Source organism: Schistocerca cancellata, unplaced genomic scaffold (assembly GCF_023864275.1).
Source record: "Schistocerca cancellata isolate TAMUIC-IGC-003103 unplaced genomic scaffold, iqSchCanc2.1 HiC_scaffold_410, whole genome shotgun sequence".
Lineage (NCBI taxonomy): Eukaryota > Metazoa > Arthropoda > Insecta > Orthoptera > Acrididae > Schistocerca > Schistocerca cancellata.
In genome coordinates this window covers 113,013-136,804 of record NW_026046427.1, presented here as the reverse complement: position 1 = coordinate 136,804, position 23,792 = coordinate 113,013, and the positions used below count along the sequence as shown (strand labels likewise).

The 23,792-nt window shown below is 54.1% G+C and overlaps 43 non-coding genes across 43 annotated transcripts; 3 read left to right on the top strand and 40 right to left on the bottom strand.

The window, feature by feature from the left end:
• Positions 1-148: 148 nt before the first annotated feature.
• Trnam-cau (transfer RNA methionine (anticodon CAU)) lies at positions 149-221 on the bottom strand. The gene has a single exon. It is a non-coding gene; the product is annotated as a tRNA-Met (tRNA).
• Positions 222-1,036: 815 nt separating this feature from the next.
• On the top strand, positions 1,037-1,108 carry Trnag-ucc (transfer RNA glycine (anticodon UCC)). Its single transcript has one exon. It is a non-coding gene; the product is annotated as a tRNA-Gly (tRNA).
• A 276-nt stretch (positions 1,109-1,384) lies between these two features.
• Positions 1,385-1,466, bottom strand: Trnas-aga (transfer RNA serine (anticodon AGA)). The gene has a single exon. It is a non-coding gene; the product is annotated as a tRNA-Ser (tRNA).
• A 139-nt stretch (positions 1,467-1,605) lies between these two features.
• Positions 1,606-1,678, bottom strand: Trnak-uuu (transfer RNA lysine (anticodon UUU)). Its single transcript has one exon. It is a non-coding gene; the product is annotated as a tRNA-Lys (tRNA).
• Positions 1,679-1,974: 296 nt separating this feature from the next.
• On the bottom strand, positions 1,975-2,046 carry Trnae-uuc (transfer RNA glutamic acid (anticodon UUC)). Its single transcript has one exon. It is a non-coding gene; the product is annotated as a tRNA-Glu (tRNA).
• Positions 2,047-2,368: 322 nt separating this feature from the next.
• Positions 2,369-2,441, bottom strand: Trnam-cau (transfer RNA methionine (anticodon CAU)). The gene has a single exon. It is a non-coding gene; the product is annotated as a tRNA-Met (tRNA).
• A 1,163-nt stretch (positions 2,442-3,604) lies between these two features.
• Positions 3,605-3,686, bottom strand: Trnas-aga (transfer RNA serine (anticodon AGA)). The gene has a single exon. It is a non-coding gene; the product is annotated as a tRNA-Ser (tRNA).
• Positions 3,687-3,825: 139 nt separating this feature from the next.
• Trnak-uuu (transfer RNA lysine (anticodon UUU)) lies at positions 3,826-3,898 on the bottom strand. Its single transcript has one exon. It is a non-coding gene; the product is annotated as a tRNA-Lys (tRNA).
• A 296-nt stretch (positions 3,899-4,194) lies between these two features.
• On the bottom strand, positions 4,195-4,266 carry Trnae-uuc (transfer RNA glutamic acid (anticodon UUC)). Its single transcript has one exon. It is a non-coding gene; the product is annotated as a tRNA-Glu (tRNA).
• Positions 4,267-4,588: 322 nt separating this feature from the next.
• On the bottom strand, positions 4,589-4,661 carry Trnam-cau (transfer RNA methionine (anticodon CAU)). Its single transcript has one exon. It is a non-coding gene; the product is annotated as a tRNA-Met (tRNA).
• Positions 4,662-5,824: 1,163 nt separating this feature from the next.
• Trnas-aga (transfer RNA serine (anticodon AGA)) lies at positions 5,825-5,906 on the bottom strand. Its single transcript has one exon. It is a non-coding gene; the product is annotated as a tRNA-Ser (tRNA).
• A 139-nt stretch (positions 5,907-6,045) lies between these two features.
• Positions 6,046-6,124, bottom strand: Trnak-uuu (transfer RNA lysine (anticodon UUU)). Its single transcript has one exon. It is a non-coding gene; the product is annotated as a tRNA-Lys (tRNA).
• A 290-nt stretch (positions 6,125-6,414) lies between these two features.
• Positions 6,415-6,486, bottom strand: Trnae-uuc (transfer RNA glutamic acid (anticodon UUC)). The gene has a single exon. It is a non-coding gene; the product is annotated as a tRNA-Glu (tRNA).
• Positions 6,487-6,808: 322 nt separating this feature from the next.
• Positions 6,809-6,881, bottom strand: Trnam-cau (transfer RNA methionine (anticodon CAU)). The gene has a single exon. It is a non-coding gene; the product is annotated as a tRNA-Met (tRNA).
• Positions 6,882-7,684: 803 nt separating this feature from the next.
• Positions 7,685-7,756, top strand: Trnag-ucc (transfer RNA glycine (anticodon UCC)). Its single transcript has one exon. It is a non-coding gene; the product is annotated as a tRNA-Gly (tRNA).
• Positions 7,757-8,032: 276 nt separating this feature from the next.
• Trnas-aga (transfer RNA serine (anticodon AGA)) lies at positions 8,033-8,114 on the bottom strand. The gene has a single exon. It is a non-coding gene; the product is annotated as a tRNA-Ser (tRNA).
• Positions 8,115-8,253: 139 nt separating this feature from the next.
• On the bottom strand, positions 8,254-8,326 carry Trnak-uuu (transfer RNA lysine (anticodon UUU)). The gene has a single exon. It is a non-coding gene; the product is annotated as a tRNA-Lys (tRNA).
• A 296-nt stretch (positions 8,327-8,622) lies between these two features.
• On the bottom strand, positions 8,623-8,694 carry Trnae-uuc (transfer RNA glutamic acid (anticodon UUC)). Its single transcript has one exon. It is a non-coding gene; the product is annotated as a tRNA-Glu (tRNA).
• A 322-nt stretch (positions 8,695-9,016) lies between these two features.
• Positions 9,017-9,089, bottom strand: Trnam-cau (transfer RNA methionine (anticodon CAU)). Its single transcript has one exon. It is a non-coding gene; the product is annotated as a tRNA-Met (tRNA).
• A 1,150-nt stretch (positions 9,090-10,239) lies between these two features.
• On the top strand, positions 10,240-10,311 carry Trnag-ucc (transfer RNA glycine (anticodon UCC)). Its single transcript has one exon. It is a non-coding gene; the product is annotated as a tRNA-Gly (tRNA).
• A 276-nt stretch (positions 10,312-10,587) lies between these two features.
• On the bottom strand, positions 10,588-10,669 carry Trnas-aga (transfer RNA serine (anticodon AGA)). Its single transcript has one exon. It is a non-coding gene; the product is annotated as a tRNA-Ser (tRNA).
• Positions 10,670-10,808: 139 nt separating this feature from the next.
• Trnak-uuu (transfer RNA lysine (anticodon UUU)) lies at positions 10,809-10,881 on the bottom strand. Its single transcript has one exon. It is a non-coding gene; the product is annotated as a tRNA-Lys (tRNA).
• A 296-nt stretch (positions 10,882-11,177) lies between these two features.
• Trnae-uuc (transfer RNA glutamic acid (anticodon UUC)) lies at positions 11,178-11,249 on the bottom strand. The gene has a single exon. It is a non-coding gene; the product is annotated as a tRNA-Glu (tRNA).
• A 322-nt stretch (positions 11,250-11,571) lies between these two features.
• Trnam-cau (transfer RNA methionine (anticodon CAU)) lies at positions 11,572-11,644 on the bottom strand. Its single transcript has one exon. It is a non-coding gene; the product is annotated as a tRNA-Met (tRNA).
• A 1,151-nt stretch (positions 11,645-12,795) lies between these two features.
• On the bottom strand, positions 12,796-12,877 carry Trnas-aga (transfer RNA serine (anticodon AGA)). The gene has a single exon. It is a non-coding gene; the product is annotated as a tRNA-Ser (tRNA).
• Positions 12,878-13,386: 509 nt separating this feature from the next.
• On the bottom strand, positions 13,387-13,458 carry Trnae-uuc (transfer RNA glutamic acid (anticodon UUC)). Its single transcript has one exon. It is a non-coding gene; the product is annotated as a tRNA-Glu (tRNA).
• A 322-nt stretch (positions 13,459-13,780) lies between these two features.
• Trnam-cau (transfer RNA methionine (anticodon CAU)) lies at positions 13,781-13,853 on the bottom strand. Its single transcript has one exon. It is a non-coding gene; the product is annotated as a tRNA-Met (tRNA).
• Positions 13,854-15,004: 1,151 nt separating this feature from the next.
• Trnas-aga (transfer RNA serine (anticodon AGA)) lies at positions 15,005-15,086 on the bottom strand. Its single transcript has one exon. It is a non-coding gene; the product is annotated as a tRNA-Ser (tRNA).
• Positions 15,087-15,225: 139 nt separating this feature from the next.
• Positions 15,226-15,298, bottom strand: Trnak-uuu (transfer RNA lysine (anticodon UUU)). The gene has a single exon. It is a non-coding gene; the product is annotated as a tRNA-Lys (tRNA).
• Positions 15,299-15,594: 296 nt separating this feature from the next.
• Positions 15,595-15,666, bottom strand: Trnae-uuc (transfer RNA glutamic acid (anticodon UUC)). The gene has a single exon. It is a non-coding gene; the product is annotated as a tRNA-Glu (tRNA).
• Positions 15,667-15,988: 322 nt separating this feature from the next.
• On the bottom strand, positions 15,989-16,061 carry Trnam-cau (transfer RNA methionine (anticodon CAU)). Its single transcript has one exon. It is a non-coding gene; the product is annotated as a tRNA-Met (tRNA).
• A 1,151-nt stretch (positions 16,062-17,212) lies between these two features.
• Positions 17,213-17,294, bottom strand: Trnas-aga (transfer RNA serine (anticodon AGA)). Its single transcript has one exon. It is a non-coding gene; the product is annotated as a tRNA-Ser (tRNA).
• Positions 17,295-17,433: 139 nt separating this feature from the next.
• On the bottom strand, positions 17,434-17,506 carry Trnak-uuu (transfer RNA lysine (anticodon UUU)). The gene has a single exon. It is a non-coding gene; the product is annotated as a tRNA-Lys (tRNA).
• A 296-nt stretch (positions 17,507-17,802) lies between these two features.
• On the bottom strand, positions 17,803-17,874 carry Trnae-uuc (transfer RNA glutamic acid (anticodon UUC)). The gene has a single exon. It is a non-coding gene; the product is annotated as a tRNA-Glu (tRNA).
• A 322-nt stretch (positions 17,875-18,196) lies between these two features.
• Positions 18,197-18,269, bottom strand: Trnam-cau (transfer RNA methionine (anticodon CAU)). The gene has a single exon. It is a non-coding gene; the product is annotated as a tRNA-Met (tRNA).
• Positions 18,270-19,420: 1,151 nt separating this feature from the next.
• Trnas-aga (transfer RNA serine (anticodon AGA)) lies at positions 19,421-19,502 on the bottom strand. The gene has a single exon. It is a non-coding gene; the product is annotated as a tRNA-Ser (tRNA).
• Positions 19,503-19,641: 139 nt separating this feature from the next.
• On the bottom strand, positions 19,642-19,714 carry Trnak-uuu (transfer RNA lysine (anticodon UUU)). The gene has a single exon. It is a non-coding gene; the product is annotated as a tRNA-Lys (tRNA).
• A 296-nt stretch (positions 19,715-20,010) lies between these two features.
• On the bottom strand, positions 20,011-20,082 carry Trnae-uuc (transfer RNA glutamic acid (anticodon UUC)). Its single transcript has one exon. It is a non-coding gene; the product is annotated as a tRNA-Glu (tRNA).
• Positions 20,083-20,404: 322 nt separating this feature from the next.
• On the bottom strand, positions 20,405-20,477 carry Trnam-cau (transfer RNA methionine (anticodon CAU)). Its single transcript has one exon. It is a non-coding gene; the product is annotated as a tRNA-Met (tRNA).
• A 1,151-nt stretch (positions 20,478-21,628) lies between these two features.
• Positions 21,629-21,710, bottom strand: Trnas-aga (transfer RNA serine (anticodon AGA)). Its single transcript has one exon. It is a non-coding gene; the product is annotated as a tRNA-Ser (tRNA).
• A 139-nt stretch (positions 21,711-21,849) lies between these two features.
• Positions 21,850-21,922, bottom strand: Trnak-uuu (transfer RNA lysine (anticodon UUU)). Its single transcript has one exon. It is a non-coding gene; the product is annotated as a tRNA-Lys (tRNA).
• A 296-nt stretch (positions 21,923-22,218) lies between these two features.
• On the bottom strand, positions 22,219-22,290 carry Trnae-uuc (transfer RNA glutamic acid (anticodon UUC)). The gene has a single exon. It is a non-coding gene; the product is annotated as a tRNA-Glu (tRNA).
• A 322-nt stretch (positions 22,291-22,612) lies between these two features.
• Positions 22,613-22,685, bottom strand: Trnam-cau (transfer RNA methionine (anticodon CAU)). Its single transcript has one exon. It is a non-coding gene; the product is annotated as a tRNA-Met (tRNA).
• Positions 22,686-23,792: the final 1,107 nt, after the last annotated feature.

The window sequence follows — 23,792 nt, the reverse complement described above, 5'->3', positions numbered from 1 at the left end:
AGAATGATCAAAGTTGTACCTTGCCATAATGGGAAGTAAACATTGTGACGCTGAGGCGTGGACTCCTTGTGGATAACAAACGACAATTAAGTTCGTTCACTAGCAATAGCAACGCCGTTAATTCAGCCGTGATGTACAGCAAATTAAATGCCCCGGGTGAGGATCGAACTCACGACCTTAAGATTATGAGACTTACGCGCTACCTACTGCGCTACCGAGGCTCGTTGCAACCATCATCCCAGGAATCTTGGTAAGTCTCACATATTAGAGATAGACAGTTTGCGCTTTCTCAGGAATCTGTTGTGTCGCTACGCGTGCTTTCCCGACTTGCTAGAGTAAACTGCTGCCGCAGCTTTTTTAACGACGGAAAGCAGCACTGCCTGAGGTTATAGTACATCGCCCTTGCGGCACCTGAACACAGCGGCCTGTAGGGCCAGGCCGACGCTGGAGTTCAGTAACAGCACGCGGCCGTCCAAGTAGGGTCTCTTGCGTGCTGCATGTTTGGTTCTTCTCACAGCGAATCCTGCTATACATTCCTGAGGCTGGCGCACCTCAAGCGAGCAATCGGCGCGGCAGCACTATAGCGACAACAGCAAAACGATGCATCGGCCGGGAATCGAAGCCGGGCCGCCCGCGTGGTAGTCGAACAACCTACCACTTTTTTAGTTGTTGTTCTCATTTTGTTAGTTGCATTTGTTGGGGGCGGACGTCCGATGACGTCCGTGCTTCCCGAGCATATTCCCGAGCAGCTGTCTGCAGGGAAAGTGGGATTGCCACCCAGCGACGTCGGATACAACCGAAAAAAGTGCTACACACGCGGAGTCCCCCACTACACTGCCTCAAAGCGACCGCTCGTCACTATTGTGTGAGTAACGTTGCGGCCGCGGCGACGAGCCTTGCCCAAAGACGCAGCGTGCGTGGAGGCGCTGCCCGAATGCACCCTCCTACCTCGTAAAGCGCCTACAGCTACTATCACCGTGGGCCACTGCCGGCGGGCGGGAAGCCGACACAGCGCGGCGTTGCGAGCAGCGGCTGTGCGGTGGTAGTGTAATGGTGAGCATAGTTGCCTTCCGAGCAGTTGAGCCGCGTTCGATTCCCGGCCACCGCAACGGGCGCAAATCTATGCGTATGAGTATGTGAGCCACGTGCTGTTGAATTAACGTTTTCTTTCCGTCGTCGCTCCACGCAGGCCATCCTGTAGTATGTCCCGACTTGTCCCGACTTTGCTCGGCTGACGCGAAAGCTGACGCTTGGAATTCGCCCTTATCAAAAGGACAGGCGCTATAAACGACTGTGAGAGGTGAGGTGTAGCGAGGTACCAGAACGACAGGCAAACTGCGAAATTTTCTGCTCTCTCTTCTGAAACAAAAAATAAAAAAACCGACGCAGTCGGTAGGACTCGAACCTACGCTCCCAGAGGGAATCTGATTTCTAGTCAGACGCCTTAACCACTCGGCCACGACTGCTCGTAGCTAAAGCTTCCCTCGAATCGTGGAAAATGCAACCGGTCTGCGCAGAATGTTGACAGGAAACGAACTCGGTGCACTGATTACGGCAGGGCTGCCAGCGCTACGAGACGAGCCATTACGGAAGCGTTAAAATCTTCGCCCGAACAGGGATTCGAACCCTGGACCCTTAGGTTAAAAGCCTAATGCTCTACCGACTGAGCTATCCGGGCTCACGCATGTTGTGCATGGAGCGACTGCAAGCAATGTGAATAACTGCAACGCGTGTGTAGCCGTACTACGGTAATTGCTGGCTTCTGGCGCAACTGGCGACTTCACCGACTTCCCACTGACGCTGGTAGCACCCCAACAGCGGACCAGTGCCTCTTCTCCCTTTATCCCGGTGCTGACAGTAATTGCATCCTGTGCCTGCTTCCCCCGATTACGTTCGGTTGAAGCTCCGGAAGGAGGGCGACAAACGAAGGTTGGAAGGCCAAAACATGGAGGGTCGTGTGCGCAAAAACTTCCCTTCCGGTACCGGGAATCGAACCCGGGCCTCCTGGGTGAAAGCCAGGTATCCTAGCCACTAGACCACACCGGACTTGCTCGAGAAACGTGAGATTTACTCCCTCTCCTCTCGCATTTCGTGCTGAATCCGGACTCAGTGTTGTTCTCTGTTTGCGAGCATTTTTGCGCGTGCAGACTGGCATGGCGCACAGCTCGAAACTGTCTATTCATTGCTGTTTGCATCATATTTCACTCATAACAGGGGAGCAGAATGATCAAAGTTGTACCTTGCCATAATTGGAAGTAAACATTGTGACGCTGAGGCGTGGACTCCTTGTGGATAACAAACGACAATTAAGTTCGTTCGCTAGCAATAGCAACGCCGGTAATTCAGCCGTGATGTACAGCAAATTAAATGCCCCGGGTGAGGATCGAACTCACGACCTTAAGATTATGAGACTTACGCGCTACCTACTGCGCTACCGAGGCTCGTTGCAACCATCATCCCAGGAAACTTGGTAAGTCTCACATATTAGAGATAGACAGTTTGCGCTTTCTCAGGAATCTGTTGTGTCGCTACGCGTGCTTTCCCGACTTGCTAGATTAAACTGCTGCCGCAGCTTTTTTAACGACGGAAAGCAGCACTGCCTGAGGTTACAGTACATCGCCCTTGCGGCACCTGAACACAGCGGCCTGTAGGGCCAGGCCGACGCTGGAGTTCAGTAACAGCACGCGACCGTCCAAGTAGGGTCTCTTGCGTGCTGCATGTTTGGTTCTTCTCACAGCGAATCCTGCTATACATTCCTGAGGCTGACGCACCTCAAGCGAGCAATCGGCGCGGCAGCACTATAGCGACAACAGCAAAACGATGCATCGGCCGGGAATCGAAGCCGGGCCGCCCGCGTGGTAGGCGAACAACCTACCACTTTTTTAGTTGTTGTTCTCATTTTGTTAGTTGCATTTGTTGGGGGCGGACGTCCGATGACGTCCGTGCTTCCCGAGCATATTCCCGAGCAGCTGTCTGCAGGGAAAGTGGGATTGCCACCCAGCGACGTCGGATACAACCGAAAAAAGTGCTACACACGCGGAGTCCCCCACTACACTGCCTCAAAGCGACCGCTCGTCACTATTGTGTGAGTAACGTTGCGGCCGCGGCGACGAGCCTTGCCCAAAGACGCAGCGTGCGTGGAGGCGCTGCCCGAATGCACCCTCCTACCTCGTAAAGCGCCTACAGCTACTATCACCGTGGGCCACTGCCGGCGGGCGGGAAGCCGACACAGCGCGGCGTTGCGAGCAGCGGCTGTGCGGTGGTGGTGTAATGGTGAGCATAGTTGCCTTCCGAGCAGTTGAGCCGCGTTCGATTCCTGGCCACCGCAACGGGCGCAAATCTATGCGTATGAGTATGTGAGCCACGTGCTGTTGAATTAACGTTTTCTTTCCGTCGTCGCTCCACGCAGGCCATCCTGTAGTATGTCCCGACTTGTCCCGACTTTGCTCGGCTGACGCGAAAGCTGACGCTTGGAATTCGCCCTTATCAAAAGGACAGGCGCTATAAACGACTGTGAGAGGTGAGGTGTAGCGAGGTACCAGAACGACAGGCAAACTGCGAAATTTTCTGCTCTCTCTTCTGAAACAAAAAATAAAAAAACCGACGCAGTCGGTAGGACTCGAACCTACGCTCCCAGAGGGAATCTGATTTCTAGTCAGACGCCTTAACCACTCGGCCACGACTGCTCGTAGCTAAAGCTTCCCTCGAATCGTGGAAAATGCAACCGGTCTGCGCAGAATGTTGACAGGAAACGAATTCGGTGCACTGATTACGGCAGGGCTGCCAGCGCTACGAGACGAGCCATTACGGAAGCGTTAAAATCTTCGCCCGAACAGGGATTCGAACCCTGGACCCTTAGGTTAAAAGCCTAATGCTCTACCGACTGAGCTATCCGGGCTCACGCATGTTGTGCATGGAGCGACTGCAAGCAATGTGAATAACTGCAACGCGTGTGTAGCCGTACTACGGTAATTGCTGGCTTCTGGCGCAACTGGCGACTTCACCGACTTCCCACTGACGCTGGTAGCACCCCAACAGCGGACCAGTGCCTCTTCTCCCTTTATCCCGGTGCTGACAGTAATTGCATCCTGTGCCTGCTTCCCCCGATTACGTTCGGTTGAAGCTCCGGAAGGAGGGCGACAAACGAAGGTTGGAAGGCCAAAACATGGAGGGTCGTGTGCGCAAAAACTTCCCTTCCGGTACCGGGAATCGAACCCGGGCCTCCTGGGTGAAAGCCAGGTATCCTAGCCACTAGACCACACCGGACTTGCTCGAGAAACGTGAGATTTACTCCCTCTCCTCTCGCATTTCGTGCTGAATCCGGACTCAGTGTTGTTCTCTGTTTGCGAGCATTTTTGCGCGTGCAGACTGGCATGGCGCACAGCTCGAAACTGTCTATTCATTGCTGTTTGCATCATATTTCACTCATAACAGGGGAGCAGAATGATCAAAGTTGTACCTTGCCATAATTGGAAGTAAACATTGTGACGCTGAGGCGTGGACTCCTTGTGGATAACAAACGACAATTAAGTTCGTTCGCTAGCAATAGCAACGCCGGTAATTCAGCCGTGATGTACAGCAAATTAAATGCCCCGGGTGAGGATCGAACTCACGACCTTAAGATTATGAGACTTACGCGCTACCTACTGCGCTACCGAGGCTCGTTGCAACCATCATCCCAGGAAACTTGGTAAGTCTCACATATTAGAGATAGACAGTTTGCGCTTTCTCAGGAATCTGTTGTGTCGCTACGCGTGCTTTCCCGACTTGCTAGATTAAACTGCTGCCGCAGCTTTTTTAACGACGGAAAGCAGCACTGCCTGAGGTTACAGTACATCGCCCTTGCGGCACCTGAACACAGCGGCCTGTAGGGCCAGGCCGACGCTGGAGTTCAGTAACAGCACGCGACCGTCCAAGTAGGGTCTCTTGCGTGCTGCATGTTTGGTTCTTCTCACAGCGAATCCTGCTATACATTCCTGAGGCTGACGCACCTCAAGCGAGCAATCGGCGCGGCAGCACTATAGCGACAACAGCAAAACGATGCATCGGCCGGGAATCGAAGCCGGGCCGCCCGCGTGGTAGGCGAACAACCTACCACTTTTTTAGTTGTTGTTCTCATTTTGTTAGTTGCATTTGTTGGGGGCGGACGTCCGATGACGTCCGTGCTTCCCGAGCATATTCCCGAGCAGCTGTCTGCAGGGAAAGTGGGATTGCCACCCAGCGACGTCGGATACAACCGAAAAAAGTGCTACACACGCGGAGTCCCCCACTACACTGCCTCAAAGCGACCGCTCGTCACTATTGTGTGAGTAACGTTGCGGCCGCGGCGACGAGCCTTGCCCAAAGACGCAGCGTGCGTGGAGGCGCTGCCCGAATGCACCCTCCTACCTCGTAAAGCGCCTACAGCTACTATCACCGTGGGCCACTGCCGGCGGGCGGGAAGCCGACACAGCGCGGCGTTGCGAGCAGCGGCTGTGCGGTGGTGGTGTAATGGTGAGCATAGTTGCCTTCCGAGCAGTTGAGCCGCGTTCGATTCCTGGCCACCGCAACGGGCGCAAATCTATGCGTATGAGTATGTGAGCCACGTGCTGTTGAATTAACGTTTTCTTTCCGTCGTCGCTCCACGCAGGCCATCCTGTAGTATGTCCCGACTTGTCCCGACTTTGCTCGGCTGACGCGAAAGCTGACGCTTGGAATTCGCCCTTATCAAAAGGACAGGCGCTATAAACGACTGTGAGAGGTGAGGTGTAGCGAGGTACCAGAACGACAGGCAAACTGCGAAATTTTCTGCTCTCTCTTCTGAAACAAAAAATAAAAAAACCGACGCAGTCGGTAGGACTCGAACCTACGCTCCCAGAGGGAATCTGATTTCTAGTCAGACGCCTTAACCACTCGGCCACGACTGCTCGTAGCTAAAGCTTCCCTCGAATCGTGAAAAATGCAACCGGTCTGCGCAGAATGTTGACAGGAAACGAACTCGGTGCACTGATTACGGCAGGGCTACCAGCGCTACGAGACGAGCCATTACGGAAGCGTTAAAATCTTCGCACGAACAGGGATTCGAACCCTGGACCCTTAGGTTAAAAGCCTAATGCTCTACCGACTGAGCTATCCGGGTTCACGCTTGTTGTGCATGGAGCGACTGCAAGCAATGTGAATAACTGGAACGCGTGTGTAGGCGTACTACGGTAATTGCTGGCTTCTGGCGCAACTGGCGACTTCACCGACTTCCCACTGACGCTGGTAGCACCCCAACAGCGGACCAGTGCCTCTTCTCCCTTTATCCCGGTGCTGACAGTAATTGCATCCTGTGCCTGCTTCCCCCGATTACGTTCGGTTGAAGCTCCGGAAGGAGGGCGACAAACGAAGGTTGGAAGGCCAAAAGATGGAGGGTCGTGTGCGCAAAAACTTCCCTTCCGGTACCGGGAATCGAACCCGGGCCTCCTGGGTGAAAGCCAGGTATCCTAGCCACTAGACCACACCGGATTTGCTCGAGAAACGTGAGATTTACTCCCTCTCCTCTCGCATTTCGTGCTGAATCCGGACTCAGTGTTGTTCTCTGTTTGCGAGCATTTTTGCGCGTGCAGACTGGCATGGCGCACAGCTCGAAACTGTCTATTCATTGCTGTTTGCATCATATTTCACTCATAACAGGGGAGGAGAATGATCAAAGTTGTACCTTGCCATAATGGGAAGTAAACATTGTGACGCTGAGGCGTGGACTCCTTGTGGATAACAAACGACAATTAAGTTCGTTCACTAGCAATAGCAACGCCGTTAATTCAGCCGTGATGTACAGCAAATTAAATGCCCCGGGTGAGGATCGAACTCACGACCTTAAGATTATGAGACTTACGCGCTACCTACTGCGCTACCGAGGCTCGTTGCAACCATCATCCCAGGAATCTTGGTAAGTCTCACATATTAGAGATAGACAGTTTGCGCTTTCTCAGGAATCTGTTGTGTCGCTACGCGTGCTTTCCCGACTTGCTAGAGTAAACTGCTGCCGCAGCTTTTTTAACGACGGAAAGCAGCACTGCCTGAGGTTATAGTACATCGCCCTTGCGGCACCTGAACACAGCGGCCTGTAGGGCCAGGCCGACGCTGGAGTTCAGTAACAGCACGCGGCCGTCCAAGTAGGGTCTCTTGCGTGCTGCATGTTTGGTTCTTCTCACAGCGAATCCTGCTATACATTCCTGAGGCTGGCGCACCTCAAGCGAGCAATCGGCGCGGCAGCACTATAGCGAGAACAGCAAAACGATGCATCGGCCGGGAATCGAAGCCGGGCCGCCCGCGTGGTAGTCGAACAACCTACCACTTTTTTAGTTGTTGTTCTCATTTTGTTAGTTGCATTTGTTGGGGGCGGACGTCCGATGACGTCCGTGCTTCCCGAGCAGCTGTCTGCAGGGAAAGTGGGATTGCCACCCAGCGACGTCGCATACAACCGAGAAAAGTGCTACACACGCGGAGTCCCCCACTACACTGCCTCAAAGCGACCGCTCGTCACTATTGTGTGAGTAACGTTGCGACCGCGGCGACGAGCCTTGCCCAAAGACGCAGCGTGCGTGGAGGCGCTGCCCGAATGCACCCTCCTACCTCGTAAAGCGCCTACAGCTACTATCACCGTGGGCCACTGCCGGCGGGCGGGAAGCCGACACAGCGCGGCGTTGCGAGCAGCGGCTGTGCGGTGGTGGTGTAATGGTGAGCATAGTTGCCTTCCGAGCAGTTGAGCCGCGTTCGATTCCCGGCCACCGCAACGGGCGCAAATCTATGCGTATGAGTATGTGAGCCACGTGCTGTTGAATTAACGTTTTCTTTCCGTCGTCGCTCCACGCAGGCCATCCTGTAGTATGTCCCGACTTGTCCCGACTTTGCTCGGCTGACGCGAAAGCTGACGCTTGGAATTCGCCCTTATCAAAAGGACAGGCGCTATAAACGACTGTGAGAGGTGAGGTGTAGCGAGGTACCAGAACGACAGGCAAACTGCGAAATTTTCTGCTCTCTCTTCTGAAACAAAAAATAAAAAAACCGACGCAGTCGGTAGGACTCGAACCTACGCTCCCAGAGGGAATCTGATTTCTAGTCAGACGCCTTAACCACTCGGCCACGACTGCTCGTAGCTAAAGCTTCCCTCGAATCGTGGAAAATGCAACCGGTCTGCGCAGAATGTTGACAGGAAACGAACTCGATGCACTGATTACGGCAGGGCTGCCAGCGCTACGAGACGAGCCATTACGGAAGCGTTAAAATCTTCGCCCGAACAGGGATTCGAACCCTGGACCCTTAGGTTAAAAGCCTAATGCTCTACCGACTGAGCTATCCGGGCTCACGCATGTTGTGCATGGAGCGACTGCAAGCAATGTGAATAACTGCAACGCGTGTGTAGCCGTACTACGGTAATAGCTGGCTTCTGGCGCAACTGGCGACTTCACCGACTTCCCACTGACGCTGGTAGCACCCCAACAGCGGACCAGTGCCTCTTCTCCCTTTATCCCGGTGCTGACAGTAATTGCATCCTGTGCCTGCTTCCCCCGATTACGTTCGGTTGAAGCTCCGGAAGGAGGGCGACAAACGAAGGTTGGAAGGCCAAAACATGGAGGGTCGTGTGCGCAAAAACTTCCCTTCCGGTACCGGGAATCGAACCCGGGCCTCCTGGGTGAAAGCCAGGTATCCTAGCCACTAGACCACACCGGACTTGCTCGAGAAACGTGAGATTTACTCCCTCTCCTCTCGCATTTCCTGCTGAATCCGGACTCAGTGTTGTTCTCTGTTTGCGAGCATTTTTGCGCGTGCAGACTGGCATGGCGCACAGCTCGAAACTGTCTATTCATTGCTGTTTGCATCATATTTCACTCATAACAGGGGAGCAGAATGATCAAAGTTGTACCTTGCCATAATTGGAAGTAAACATTGTGACGCTGAGGCGTGGACTCCTTGTGGATAACAAACGACAATTAAGTTCGTTCGCTAGCAATAGCAACGCCGGTAATTCAGCCGTGATGTACAGCAAATTAAATGCCCCGGGTGAGGATCGAACTCACGACCTTAAGATTATGAGACTTACGCGCTACCTACTGCGCTACCGAGGCTCGTTGCAACCATCATCCCAGGAAACTTGGTAAGTCTCACATATTAGAGATAGACAGTTTGCGCTTTCTCAGGAATCTGTTGTGTCGCTACGCGTGCTTTCCCGACTTGCTAGATTAAACTGCTGCCGCAGCTTTTTTAACGACGGAAAGCAGCACTGCCTGAGGTTACAGTACATCGCCCTTGCGGCACCTGAACACAGCGGCCTGTAGGGCCAGGCCGACGCTGGAGTTCAGTAACAGCACGCGACCGTCCAAGTAGGGTCTCTTGCGTGCTGCATGTTTGGTTCTTCTCACAGCGAATCCTGCTATACATTCCTGAGGCTGACGCACCTCAAGCGAGCAATCGGCGCGGCAGCACTATAGCGACAACAGCAAAACGATGCATCGGCCGGGAATCGAAGCCGGGCCGCCCGCGTGGTAGGCGAACAACCTACCACTTTTTTAGTTGTTGTTCTCATTTTGTTAGTTGCATTTGTTGGGGGCGGACGTCCGATGACGTCCGTGCTTCCCGAGCAGCTGTCTGCAGGGAAAGTGGGATTGCCACCCAGCGACGTCGCATACAACCGAGAAAAGTGCTACACACGCGGAGTCCCCCACTACACTGCCTCAAAGCGACCGCTCGTCACTATTGTGTGAGTAACGTTGCGACCGCGGCGACGAGCCTTGCCCAAAGACGCAGCGTGCGTGGAGGCGCTGCCCGAATGCACCCTCCTACCTCGTAAAGCGCCTACAGCTACTATCACCGTGGGCCACTGCCGGCGGGCGGGAAGCCGACACAGCGCGGCGTTGCGAGCAGCGGCTGTGCGGTGGTGGTGTAATGGTGAGCATAGTTGCCTTCCGAGCAGTTGAGCCGCGTTCGATTCCTGGCCACCCCAACGGGCGCAAATCTATGCGTATGAGTATGTGAGCCACGTGCTGTTGAATTAACGTTTTCTTTCCGTCGTCGCTCCACGCAGGCCATCCTGTAGTATGTCCCGACTTGTCCCGACTTGCGACCGCGGCGACGAGCCTTGCCCAAAGACGCAGCGTGCGTGGAGGCGCTGCCCGAATGCACCCTCCTACCTCGTAAAGCGCCTACAGCTACTATCACCGTGGGCCACTGCCGGCGGGCGGGAAGCCGACACAGCGCGGCGTTGCGAGCAGCGGCTGTGCGGTGGTGGTGTAATGGTGAGCATAGTTGCCTTCCGAGCAGTTGAGCCGCGTTCGATTCCCGGCCACCGCAACGGGCGCAAATCTATGCGTATGAGTATGTGAGCCACGTGCTGTTGAATTAACGTTTTCTTTCCGTCGTCGCTCCACGCAGGCCATCCTGTAGTATGTCCCGACTTGTCCCGACTTTGCTCGGCTGACGCGAAAGCTGACGCTTGGAATTCGCCCTTATCAAAAGGACAGGCGCTATAAACGACTGTGAGAGGTGAGGTGTAGCGAGGTACCAGAACGACAGGCAAACTGCGAAATTTTCTGCTCTCTCTTCTGAAACAAAAAATAAAAAAACCGACGCAGTCGGTAGGACTCGAACCTACGCTCCCAGGGGGAATCTGATTTCTAGTCAGACGCCTTAACCACTCGGCCACGACTGCTCGTAGCTAAAGCTTCCCTCGAATCGTGGAAAATGCAACCGGTCTGCGCAGAATGTTGACAGGAAACGAACTCGGTGCACTGATTACGGCAGGGCTGCCAGCGCTACGAGACGAGCCATTACGGAAGCGTTAAAATCTTCGCCCGAACAGGGATTCGAACCCTGGACCCTTAGGTTAAAAGCCTAATGCTCTACCGACTGAGCTATCCGGGCTCACGCATGTTGTGCATGGAGCGACTGAAAGCAATGTGAATAACTGAAACGCGTGTGTAGCCGTACTACGGTAATTGCTGGCTTCTGGCGCAACTGGCGACTTCACCGACTTCCCACTGACGCTGGTAGCACCCCAACAGCGGACCAGTGCCTCTTCTCCCTTTATCCCGGTGCTGACAGTAATTGCATCCTGTGCCTGCTTCCCCCGATTACGTTCGGTTGAAGCTCCGGAAGGAGGGCGACAAACGAAGGTTGGAAGGCCAAAACATGGAGGGTCGTGTGCGCAAAAACTTCCCTTCCGGTACCGGGAATCGAACCCGGGCCTCCTGGGTGAAAGCCAGGTATCCTAGCCACTAGACCACACCGGACTTGCTCGAGAAACGTGAGATTTACTCCCTCTCCTCTCGCATTTCGTGCTGAATCCGGACTCAGTGTTGTTCTCTGTTTGCGAGCATTTTTGCGCGTGCAGACTGGCATGGCGCACAGCTCGAAACTGTCTATTCATTGCTGTTTGCATCATATTTCACTCATAACAGGGGAGCAGAATGATCAAAGTTGTACCTTGCCATAATTGGAAGTAAACATTGTGACGCTGAGGCGTGGACTCCTTGTGGATAACAAACGACAATTAAGTTCGTTCGCTAGCAATAGCAACGCCGGTAATTCAGCCGTGATGTACAGCAAATTAAATGCCCCGGGTGAGGATCGAACTCACGACCTTAAGATTATGAGACTTACGCGCTACCTACTGCGCTACCGAGGCTCGTTGCAACCATCATCCCAGGAAACTTGGTAAGTCTCACATATTAGAGATAGACAGTTTGCGCTTTCTCAGGAATCTGTTGTGTCGCTACGCGTGCTTTCCCGACTTGCTAGATTAAACTGCTGCCGCAGCTTTTTTAACGACGGAAAGCAGCACTGCCTGAGGTTACAGTACATCGCCCTTGCGGCACCTGAACACAGCGGCCTGTAGGGCCAGGCCGACGCTGGAGTTCAGTAACAGCACGCGACCGTCCAAGTAGGGTCTCTTGCGTGCTGCATGTTTGGTTCTTCTCACAGCGAATCCTGCTATACATTCCTGAGGCTGACGCACCTCAAGCGAGCAATCGGCGCGGCAGCACTATAGCGACAACAGCAAAACGATGCATCGGCCGGGAATCGAAGCCGGGCCGCCCGCGTGGTAGGCGAACAACCTACCACTTTTTTAGTTGTTGTTCTCATTTTGTTAGTTGCATTTGTTGGGGGCGGACGTCCGATGACGTCCGTGCTTCCCGAGCAGCTGTCTGCAGGGAAAGTGGGATTGCCACCCAGCGACGTCGCATACAACCGAGAAAAGTGCTACACACGCGGAGTCCCCCACTACACTGCCTCAAAGCGACCGCTCGTCACTATTGTGTGAGTAACGTTGCGACCGCGGCGACGAGCCTTGCCCAAAGACGCAGCGTGCGTGGAGGCGCTGCCCGAATGCACCCTCCTACCTCGTAAAGCGCCTACAGCTACTATCACCGTGGGCCACTGCCGGCGGGCGGGAAGCCGACACAGCGCGGCGTTGCGAGCAGCGGCTGTGCGGTGGTGGTGTAATGGTGAGCATAGTTGCCTTCCGAGCAGTTGAGCCGCGTTCGATTCCTGGCCACCCCAACGGGCGCAAATCTATGCGTATGAGTATGTGAGCCACGTGCTGTTGAATTAACGTTTTCTTTCCGTCGTCGCTCCACGCAGGCCATCCTGTAGTATGTCCCGACTTGTCCCGACTTTGCTCGGCTGACGCGAAAGCTGACGCTTGGAATTCGCCCTTATCAAAAGGACAGGCGCTATAAACGACTGTGAGAGGTGAGGTGTAGCGAGGTACCAAAACGACAGGCAAACTGCGAAATTTTCTGCTCTCTCATCTGAAACAAAAAATAAAAAAACCGACGCAGTCGGTAGGACTCGAACCTACGCTCCCAGAGGGAATCTGATTTCTAGTCAGACGCCTTAACCACTCGGCCACGACTGCTCGTAGCTAAAGCTTCCCTCGAATCGTGGAAAATGCAACCGGTCTGCGCAGAATGTTGACAGGAAACGAACTCGGTGCACTGATTACGGCAGGGCTGCCAGCGCTACGAGACGAGCCATTACGGAAGCGTTAAAATCTTCGCCCGAACAGGGATTCGAACCCTGGACCCTTAGGTTAAAAAGCCTAATGCTCTACCGACTGAGCTATCCGGGCTCACGCATGTTGTGCATGGAGCGACTGCAAGCAATGTGAATAACTGCAACGCGTGTGTAGCCGTACTACGGTAATTGCTGGCTTCTGGCGCAACTGGCGACTTCACCGACTTCCCACTGACGCTGGTAGCACCCCAACAGCGGACCAGTGCCTCTTCTCCCTTTATCCCGGTGCTGACAGTAATTGCATCCTGTGCCTGCTTCCCCCGATTACGTTCGGTTGAAGCTCCGGAAGGAGGGCGACAAACGAAGGTTGGAAGGCCAAAACATGGAGGGTCGTGTGCGCAAAAACTTCCCTTCCGGTACCGGGAATCGAACCCGGGCCTCCTGGGTGAAAGCCAGGTATCCTAGCCACTAGACCACACCGGACTTGCTCGAGAAACGTGAGATTTACTCCCTCTCCTCTCGCATTTCCTGCTGAATCCGGACTCAGTGTTGTTCTCTGTTTGCGAGCATTTTTGCGCGTGCAGACTGGCATGGCGCACAGCTCGAAACTGTCTATTCATTGCTGTTTGCATCATATTTCACTCATAACAGGGGAGCAGAATGATCAAAGTTGTACCTTGCCATAATTGGAAGTAAACATTGTGACGCTGAGGCGTGGACTCCTTGTGGATAACAAACGACAATTAAGTTCGTTCGCTAGCAATAGCAACGCCGGTAATTCAGCCGTGATGTACAGCAAATTAAATGCCCCGGGTGAGGATCGAACTCACGACCTTAAGATTATGAGACTTACGCGCTACCTACTGCGCTACCGAGGCTCGTTGCAACCATCATCCCAGGAAACTTGGTAAGTCTCACATATTAGAGATAGACAGTTTGCGCTTTCTCAGGAATCTGTTGTGTCGCTACGCGTGCTTTCCCGACTTGCTAGATTAAACTGCTGCCGCAGCTTTTTTAACGACGGAAAGCAGCACTGCCTGAGGTTACAGTACATCGCCCTTGCGGCACCTGAACACAGCGGCCTGTAGGGCCAGGCCGACGCTGGAGTTCAGTAACAGCACGCGACCGTCCAAGTAGGGTCTCTTGCGTGCTGCATGTTTGGTTCTTCTCACAGCGAATCCTGCTATACATTCCTGAGGCTGACGCACCTCAAGCGAGCAATCGGCGCGGCAGCACTATAGCGACAACAGCAAAACGATGCATCGGCCGGGAATCGAAGCCGGGCCGCCCGCGTGGTAGGCGAACAACCTACCACTTTTTTAGTTGTTGTTCTCATTTTGTTAGTTGCATTTGTTGGGGGCGGACGTCCGATGACGTCCGTGCTTCCCGAGCAGCTGTCTGCAGGGAAAGTGGGATTGCCACCCAGCGACGTCGCATACAACCGAGAAAAGTGCTACACACGCGGAGTCCCCCACTACACTGCCTCAAAGCGACCGCTCGTCACTATTGTGTGAGTAACGTTGCGACCGCGGCGACGAGCCTTGCCCAAAGACGCAGCGTGCGTGGAGGCGCTGCCCGAATGCACCCTCCTACCTCGTAAAGCGCCTACAGCTACTATCACCGTGGGCCACTGCCGGCGGGCGGGAAGCCGACACAGCGCGGCGTTGCGAGCAGCGGCTGTGCGGTGGTGGTGTAATGGTGAGCATAGTTGCCTTCCGAGCAGTTGAGCCGCGTTCGATTCCTGGCCACCCCAACGGGCGCAAATCTATGCGTATGAGTATGTGAGCCACGTGCTGTTGAATTAACGTTTTCTTTCCGTCGTCGCTCCACGCAGGCCATCCTGTAGTATGTCCCGACTTGTCCCGACTTTGCTCGGCTGACGCGAAAGCTGACGCTTGGAATTCGCCCTTATCAAAAGGACAGGCGCTATAAACGACTGTGAGAGGTGAGGTGTAGCGAGGTACCAAAACGACAGGCAAACTGCGAAATTTTCTGCTCTCTCATCTGAAACAAAAAATAAAAAAACCGACGCAGTCGGTAGGACTCGAACCTACGCTCCCAGAGGGAATCTGATTTCTAGTCAGACGCCTTAACCACTCGGCCACGACTGCTCGTAGCTAAAGCTTCCCTCGAATCGTGGAAAATGCAACCGGTCTGCGCAGAATGTTGACAGGAAACGAACTCGGTGCACTGATTACGGCAGGGCTGCCAGCGCTACGAGACGAGCCATTACGGAAGCGTTAAAATCTTCGCCCGAACAGGGATTCGAACCCTGGACCCTTAGGTTAAAAGCCTAATGCTCTACCGACTGAGCTATCCGGGCTCACGCATGTTGTGCATGGAGCGACTGCAAGCAATGTGAATAACTGCAACGCGTGTGTAGCCGTACTACGGTAATTGCTGGCTTCTGGCGCAACTGGCGACATCACCGACTTCCCACTGACGCTGGTAGCACCCCAACAGCGGACCAGTGCCTCTTCTCCCTTTATCCCGGTGCTGACAGTAATTGCATCCTGTGCCTGCTTCCCCCGATTACGTTCGGTTGAAGCTCCGGAAGGAGGGCGACAAACGAAGGTTGGAAGGCCAAAACATGGAGGGTCGTGTGCGCAAAAACTTCCCTTCCGGTACCGGGAATCGAACCCGGGCCTCCTGGGTGAAAGCCAGGTATCCTAGCCACTAGACCACACCGGACTTGCTCGAGAAACGTGAGATTTACTCCCTCTCCTCTCGCATTTCCTGCTGAATCCGGACTCAGTGTTGTTCTCTGTTTGCGAGCATTTTTGCGCGTGCAGACTGGCATGGCGCACAGCTCGAAACTGTCTATTCATTGCTGTTTGCATCATATTTCACTCATAACAGGGGAGCAGAATGATCAAAGTTGTACCTTGCCATAATTGGAAGTAAACATTGTGACGCTGAGGCGTGGACTCCTTGTGGATAACAAACGACAATTAAGTTCGTTCGCTAGCAATAGCAACGCCGGTAATTCAGCCGTGATGTACAGCAAATTAAATGCCCCGGGTGAGGATCGAACTCACGACCTTAAGATTATGAGACTTACGCGCTACCTACTGCGCTACCGAGGCTCGTTGCAACCATCATCCCAGGAAACTTGGTAAGTCTCACATATTAGAGATAGACAGTTTGCGCTTTCTCAGGAATCTGTTGTGTCGCTACGCGTGCTTTCCCGACTTGCTAGATTAAACTGCTGCCGCAGCTTTTTTAACGACGGAAAGCAGCACTGCCTGAGGTTACAGTACATCGCCCTTGCGGCACCTGAACACAGCGGCCTGTAGGGCCAGGCCGACGCTGGAGTTCAGTAACAGCACGCGACCGTCCAAGTAGGGTCTCTTGCGTGCTGCATGTTTGGTTCTTCTCACAGCGAATCCTGCTATACATTCCTGAGGCTGACGCACCTCAAGCGAGCAATCGGCGCGGCAGCACTATAGCGACAACAGCAAAACGATGCATCGGCCGGGAATCGAAGCCGGGCCGCCCGCGTGGTAGGCGAACAACCTACCACTTTTTTAGTTGTTGTTCTCATTTTGTTAGTTGCATTTGTTGGGGGCGGACGTCCGATGACGTCCGTGCTTCCCGAGCAGCTGTCTGCAGGGAAAGTGGGATTGCCACCCAGCGACGTCGCATACAACCGAGAAAAGTGCTACACACGCGGAGTCCCCCACTACACTGCCTCAAAGCGACCGCTCGTCACTATTGTGTGAGTAACGTTGCGACCGCGGCGACGAGCCTTGCCCAAAGACGCAGCGTGCGTGGAGGCGCTGCCCGAATGCACCCTCCTACCTCGTAAAGCGCCTACAGCTACTATCACCGTGGGCCACTGCCGGCGGGCGGGAAGCCGACACAGCGCGGCGTTGCGAGCAGCGGCTGTGCGGTGGTGGTGTAATGGTGAGCATAGTTGCCTTCCGAGCAGTTGAGCCGCGTTCGATTCCTGGCCACCCCAACGGGCGCAAATCTATGCGTATGAGTATGTGAGCCACGTGCTGTTGAATTAACGTTTTCTTTCCGTCGTCGCTCCACGCAGGCCATCCTGTAGTATGTCCCGACTTGTCCCGACTTTGCTCGGCTGACGCGAAAGCTGACGCTTGGAATTCGCCCTTATCAAAAGGACAGGCGCTATAAACGACTGTGAGAGGTGAGGTGTAGCGAGGTACCAAAACGACAGGCAAACTGCGAAATTTTCTGCTCTCTCATCTGAAACAAAAAATAAAAAAACCGACGCAGTCGGTAGGACTCGAACCTACGCTCCCAGAGGGAATCTGATTTCTAGTCAGACGCCTTAACCACTCGGCCACGACTGCTCGTAGCTAAAGCTTCCCTCGAATCGTGGAAAATGCAACCGGTCTGCGCAGAATGTTGACAGGAAACGAACTCGGTGCACTGATTACGGCAGGGCTGCCAGCGCTACGAGACGAGCCATTACGGAAGCGTTAAAATCTTCGCCCGAACAGGGATTCGAACCCTGGACCCTTAGGTTAAAAGCCTAATGCTCTACCGACTGAGCTATCCGGGCTCACGCATGTTGTGCATGGAGCGACTGCAAGCAATGTGAATAACTGCAACGCGTGTGTAGCCGTACTACGGTAATTGCTGGCTTCTGGCGCAACTGGCGACTTCACCGACTTCCCACTGACGCTGGTAGCACCCCAACAGCGGACCAGTGCCTCTTCTCCCTTTATCCCGGTGCTGACAGTAATTGCATCCTGTGCCTGCTTCCCCCGATTACGTTCGGTTGAAGCTCCGGAAGGAGGGCGACAAACGAAGGTTGGAAGGCCAAAACATGGAGGGTCGTGTGCGCAAAAACTTCCCTTCCGGTACCGGGAATCGAACCCGGGCCTCCTGGGTGAAAGCCAGGTATCCTAGCCACTAGACCACACCGGACTTGCTCGAGAAACGTGAGATTTACTCCCTCTCCTCTCGCATTTCCTGCTGAATCCGGACTCAGTGTTGTTCTCTGTTTGCGAGCATTTTTGCGCGTGCAGACTGGCATGGCGCACAGCTCGAAACTGTCTATTCATTGCTGTTTGCATCATATTTCACTCATAACAGGGGAGCAGAATGATCAAAGTTGTACCTTGCCATAATTGGAAGTAAACATTGTGACGCTGAGGCGTGGACTCCTTGTGGATAACAAACGACAATTAAGTTCGTTCGCTAGCAATAGCAACGCCGGTAATTCAGCCGTGATGTACAGCAAATTAAATGCCCCGGGTGAGGATCGAACTCACGACCTTAAGATTATGAGACTTACGCGCTACCTACTGCGCTACCGAGGCTCGTTGCAACCATCATCCCAGGAAACTTGGTAAGTCTCACATATTAGAGATAGACAGTTTGCGCTTTCTCAGGAATCTGTTGTGTCGCTACGCGTGCTTTCCCGACTTGCTAGATTAAACTGCTGCCGCAGCTTTTTTAACGACGGAAAGCAGCACTGCCTGAGGTTACAGTACATCGCCCTTGCGGCACCTGAACACAGCGGCCTGTAGGGCCAGGCCGACGCTGGAGTTCAGTAACAGCACGCGACCGTCCAAGTAGGGTCTCTTGCGTGCTGCATGTTTGGTTCTTCTCACAGCGAATCCTGCTATACATTCCTGAGGCTGACGCACCTCAAGCGAGCAATCGGCGCGGCAGCACTATAGCGACAACAGCAAAACGATGCATCGGCCGGGAATCGAAGCCGGGCCGCCCGCGTGGTAGGCGAACAACCTACCACTTTTTTAGTTGTTGTTCTCATTTTGTTAGTTGCATTTGTTGGGGGCGGACGTCCGATGACGTCCGTGCTTCCCGAGCAGCTGTCTGCAGGGAAAGTGGGATTGCCACCCAGCGACGTCGCATACAACCGAGAAAAGTGCTACACACGCGGAGTCCCCCACTACACTGCCTCAAAGCGACCGCTCGTCACTATTGTGTGAGTAACGTTGCGACCGCGGCGACGAGCCTTGCCCAAAGACGCAGCGTGCGTGGAGGCGCTGCCCGAATGCACCCTCCTACCTCGTAAAGCGCCTACAGCTACTATCACCGTGGGCCACTGCCGGCGGGCGGGAAGCCGACACAGCGCGGCGTTGCGAGCAGCGGCTGTGCGGTGGTGGTGTAATGGTGAGCATAGTTGCCTTCCGAGCAGTTGAGCCGCGTTCGATTCCTGGCCACCGCAACGGGCGCAAATCTATGCGTATGAGTATGTGAGCCACGTGCTGTTGAATTAACGTTTTCTTTCCGTCGTCGCTCCACGCAGGCCATCCTGTAGTATGTCCCGACTTGTCCCGACTTTGCTCGGCTGACGCGAAAGCTGACGCTTGGAATTCGCCCTTATCAAAAGGACAGGCGCTATAAACGACTGTGAGAGGTGAGGTGTAGCGAGGTACCAAAACGACAGGCAAACTGCGAAATTTTCTGCTCTCTCATCTGAAACAAAAAATAAAAAAACCGACGCAGTCGGTAGGACTCGAACCTACGCTCCCAGAGGGAATCTGATTTCTAGTCAGACGCCTTAACCACTCGGCCACGACTGCTCGTAGCTAAAGCTTCCCTCGAATCGTGGAAAATGCAACCGGTCTGCGCAGAATGTTGACAGGAAACGAACTCGGTGCACTGATTACGGCAGGGCTGCCAGCGCTACGAGACGAGCCATTACGGAAGCGTTAAAATCTTCGCCCGAACAGGGATTCGAACCCTGGACCCTTAGGTTAAAAGCCTAATGCTCTACCGACTGAGCTATCCGGGCTCACGCATGTTGTGCATGGAGCGACTGCAAGCAATGTGAATAACTGCAACGCGTGTGTAGCCGTACTACGGTAATTGCTGGCTTCTGGCGCAACTGGCGACTTCACCGACTTCCCACTGACGCTGGTAGCACCCCAACAGCGGACCAGTGCCTCTTCTCCCTTTATCCCGGTGCTGACAGTAATTGCATCCTGTGCCTGCTTCCCCCGATTACGTTCGGTTGAAGCTCCGGAAGGAGGGCGACAAACGAAGGTTGGAAGGCCAAAACATGGAGGGTCGTGTGCGCAAAAACTTCCCTTCCGGTACCGGGAATCGAACCCGGGCCTCCTGGGTGAAAGCCAGGTATCCTAGCCACTAGACCACACCGGACTTGCTCGAGAAACGTGAGATTTACTCCCTCTCCTCTCGCATTTCCTGCTGAATCCGGACTCAGTGTTGTTCTCTGTTTGCGAGCATTTTTGCGCGTGCAGACTGGCATGGCGCACAGCTCGAAACTGTCTATTCATTGCTGTTTGCATCATATTTCACTCATAACAGGGGAGCAGAATGATCAAAGTTGTACCTTGCCATAATTGGAAGTAAACATTGTGACGCTGAGGCGTGGACTCCTTGTGGATAACAAACGACAATTAAGTTCGTTCGCTAGCAATAGCAACGCCGGTAATTCAGCCGTGATGTACAGCAAATTAAATGCCCCGGGTGAGGATCGAACTCACGACCTTAAGATTATGAGACTTACGCGCTACCTACTGCGCTACCGAGGCTCGTTGCAACCATCATCCCAGGAAACTTGGTAAGTCTCACATATTAGAGATAGACAGTTTGCGCTTTCTCAGGAATCTGTTGTGTCGCTACGCGTGCTTTCCCGACTTGCTAGATTAAACTGCTGCCGCAGCTTTTTTAACGACGGAAAGCAGCACTGCCTGAGGTTACAGTACATCGCCCTTGCGGCACCTGAACACAGCGGCCTGTAGGGCCAGGCCGACGCTGGAGTTCAGTAACAGCACGCGACCGTCCAAGTAGGGTCTCTTGCGTGCTGCATGTTTGGTTCTTCTCACAGCGAATCCTGCTATACATTCCTGAGGCTGACGCACCTCAAGCGAGCAATCGGCGCGGCAGCACTATAGCGACAACAGCAAAACGATGCATCGGCCGGGAATCGAAGCCGGGCCGCCCGCGTGGTAGGCGAACAACCTACCACTTTTTTAGTTGTTGTTCTCATTTTGTTAGTTGCATTTGTTGGGGGCGGACGTCCGATGACGTCCGTGCTTCCCGAGCAGCTGTCTGCAGGGAAAGTGGGATTGCCACCCAGCGACGTCGCATACAACCGAGAAAAGTGCTACACACGCGGAGTCCCCCACTACACTGCCTCAAAGCGACCGCTCGTCACTATTGTGTGAGTAACGTTGCGACCGCGGCGACGAGCCTTGCCCAAAGACGCAGCGTGCGTGGAGGCGCTGCCCGAATGCACCCTCCTACCTCGTAAAGCGCCTACAGCTACTATCACCGTGGGCCACTGCCGGCGGGCGGGAAGCCGACACAGCGCGGCGTTGCGAGCAGCGGCTGTGCGGTGGTGGTGTAATGGTGAGCATAGTTGCCTTCCGAGCAGTTGAGCCGCGTTCGATTCCTGGCCACCGCAACGGGCGCAAATCTATGCGTATGAGTATGTGAGCCACGTGCTGTTGAATTAACGTTTTCTTTCCGTCGTCGCTCCACGCAGGCCATCCTGTAGTATGTCCCGACTTGTCCCGACTTTGCTCGGCTGACGCGAAAGCTGACGCTTGGAATTCGCCCTTATCAAAAGGACAGGCGCTATAAACGACTGTGAGAGGTGAGGTGTAGCGAGGTACCAAAACGACAGGCAAACTGCGAAATTTTCTGCTCTCTCATCTGAAACAAAAAATAAAAAAACCGACGCAGTCGGTAGGACTCGAACCTACGCTCCCAGAGGGAATCTGATTTCTAGTCAGACGCCTTAACCACTCGGCCACGACTGCTCGTAGCTAAAGCTTCCCTCGAATCGTGGAAAATGCAACCGGTCTGCGCAGAATGTTGACAGGAAACGAACTCGGTGCACTGATTACGGCAGGGCTGCCAGCGCTACGAGACGAGCCATTACGGAAGCGTTAAAATCTTCGCCCGAACAGGGATTCGAACCCTGGACCCTTAGGTTAAAAGCCTAATGCTCTACCGACTGAGCTATCCGGGCTCACGCATGTTGTGCATGGAGCGACTGCAAGCAATGTGAATAACTGCAACGCGTGTGTAGCCGTACTACGGTAATTGCTGGCTTCTGGCGCAACTGGCGACTTCACCGACTTCCCACTGACGCTGGTAGCACCCCAACAGCGGACCAGTGCCTCTTCTCCCTTTATCCCGGTGCTGACAGTAATTGCATCCTGTGCCTGCTTCCCCCGATTACGTTCGGTTGAAGCTCCGGAAGGAGGGCGACAAACGAAGGTTGGAAGGCCAAAACATGGAGGGTCGTGTGCGCAAAAACTTCCCTTCCGGTACCGGGAATCGAACCCGGGCCTCCTGGGTGAAAGCCAGGTATCCTAGCCACTAGACCACACCGGACTTGCTCGAGAAACGTGAGATTTACTCCCTCTCCTCTCGCATTTCCTGCTGAATCCGGACTCAGTGTTGTTCTCTGTTTGCGAGCATTTTTGCGCGTGCAGACTGGCATGGCGCACAGCTCGAAACTGTCTATTCATTGCTGTTTGCATCATATTTCACTCATAACAGGGGAGCAGAATGATCAAAGTTGTACCTTGCCATAATTGGAAGTAAACATTGTGACGCTGAGGCGTGGACTCCTTGTGGATAACAAACGACAATTAAGTTCGTTCGCTAGCAATAGCAACGCCGGTAATTCAGCCGTGATGTACAGCAAATTAAATGCCCCGGGTGAGGATCGAACTCACGACCTTAAGATTATGAGACTTACGCGCTACCTACTGCGCTACCGAGGCTCGTTGCAACCATTATCCCAGGAAACTTGGTAAGTCTCACATATTAGAGATAGACAGTTTGCGCTTTCTCAGGAATCTGTTGTGTCGCTACGCGTGCTTTCCCGACTTGCTAGATTAAACTGCTGCCGCAGCTTTTTTAACGACGGAAAGCAGCACTGCCTGAGGTTACAGTACATCGCCCTTGCGGCACCTGAACACAGCGGCCTGTAGGGCCAGGCCGACGCTGGAGTTCAGTAACAGCACGCGACCGTCCAAGTAGGGTCTCTTGCGTGCTGCATGTTTGGTTCTTCTCACAGCGAATCCTGCTATACATTCCTGAGGCTGACGCACCTCAAGCGAGCAATCGGCGCGGCAGCACTATAGCGACAACAGCAAAACGATGCATCGGCCGGGAATCGAAGCCGGGCCGCCCGCGTGGTAGGCGAACAACCTACCACTTTTTTAGTTGTTGTTCTCATTTTGTTAGTTGCATTTGTTGGGGGCGGACGTCCGATGACGTCCGTGCTTCCCGAGCAGCTGTCTGCAGGGAAAGTGGGATTGCCACCCAGCGACGTCGCATACAACCGAGAAAAGTGCTACACACGCGGAGTCCCCCACTACACTGCCTCAAAGCGACCGCTCGTCACTATTGTGTGAGTAACGTTGCGACCGCGGCGACGAGCCTTGCCCAAAGACGCAGCGTGCGTGGAGGCGCTGCCCGAATGCACCCTCCTACCTCGTAAAGCGCCTACAGCTACTATCACCGTGGGCCACTGCCGGCGGGCGGGAAGCCGACACAGCGCGGCGTTGCGAGCAGCGGCTGTGCGGTGGTGGTGTAATGGTGAGCATAGTTGCCTTCCGAGCAGTTGAGCCGCGTTCGATTCCTGGCCACCCCAACGGGCGCAAATCTATGCGTATGAGTATGTGAGCCACGTGCTGTTGAATTAACGTTTTCTTTCCGTCGTCGCTCCACGCAGGCCATCCTGTAGTATGTCCCGACTTGTCCCGACTTTGCTCGGCTGACGCGAAAGCTGACGCTTGGAATTCGCCCTTATCAAAAGGACAGGCGCTATAAACGACTGTGAGAGGTGAGGTGTAGCGAGGTACCAAAACGACAGGCAAACTGCG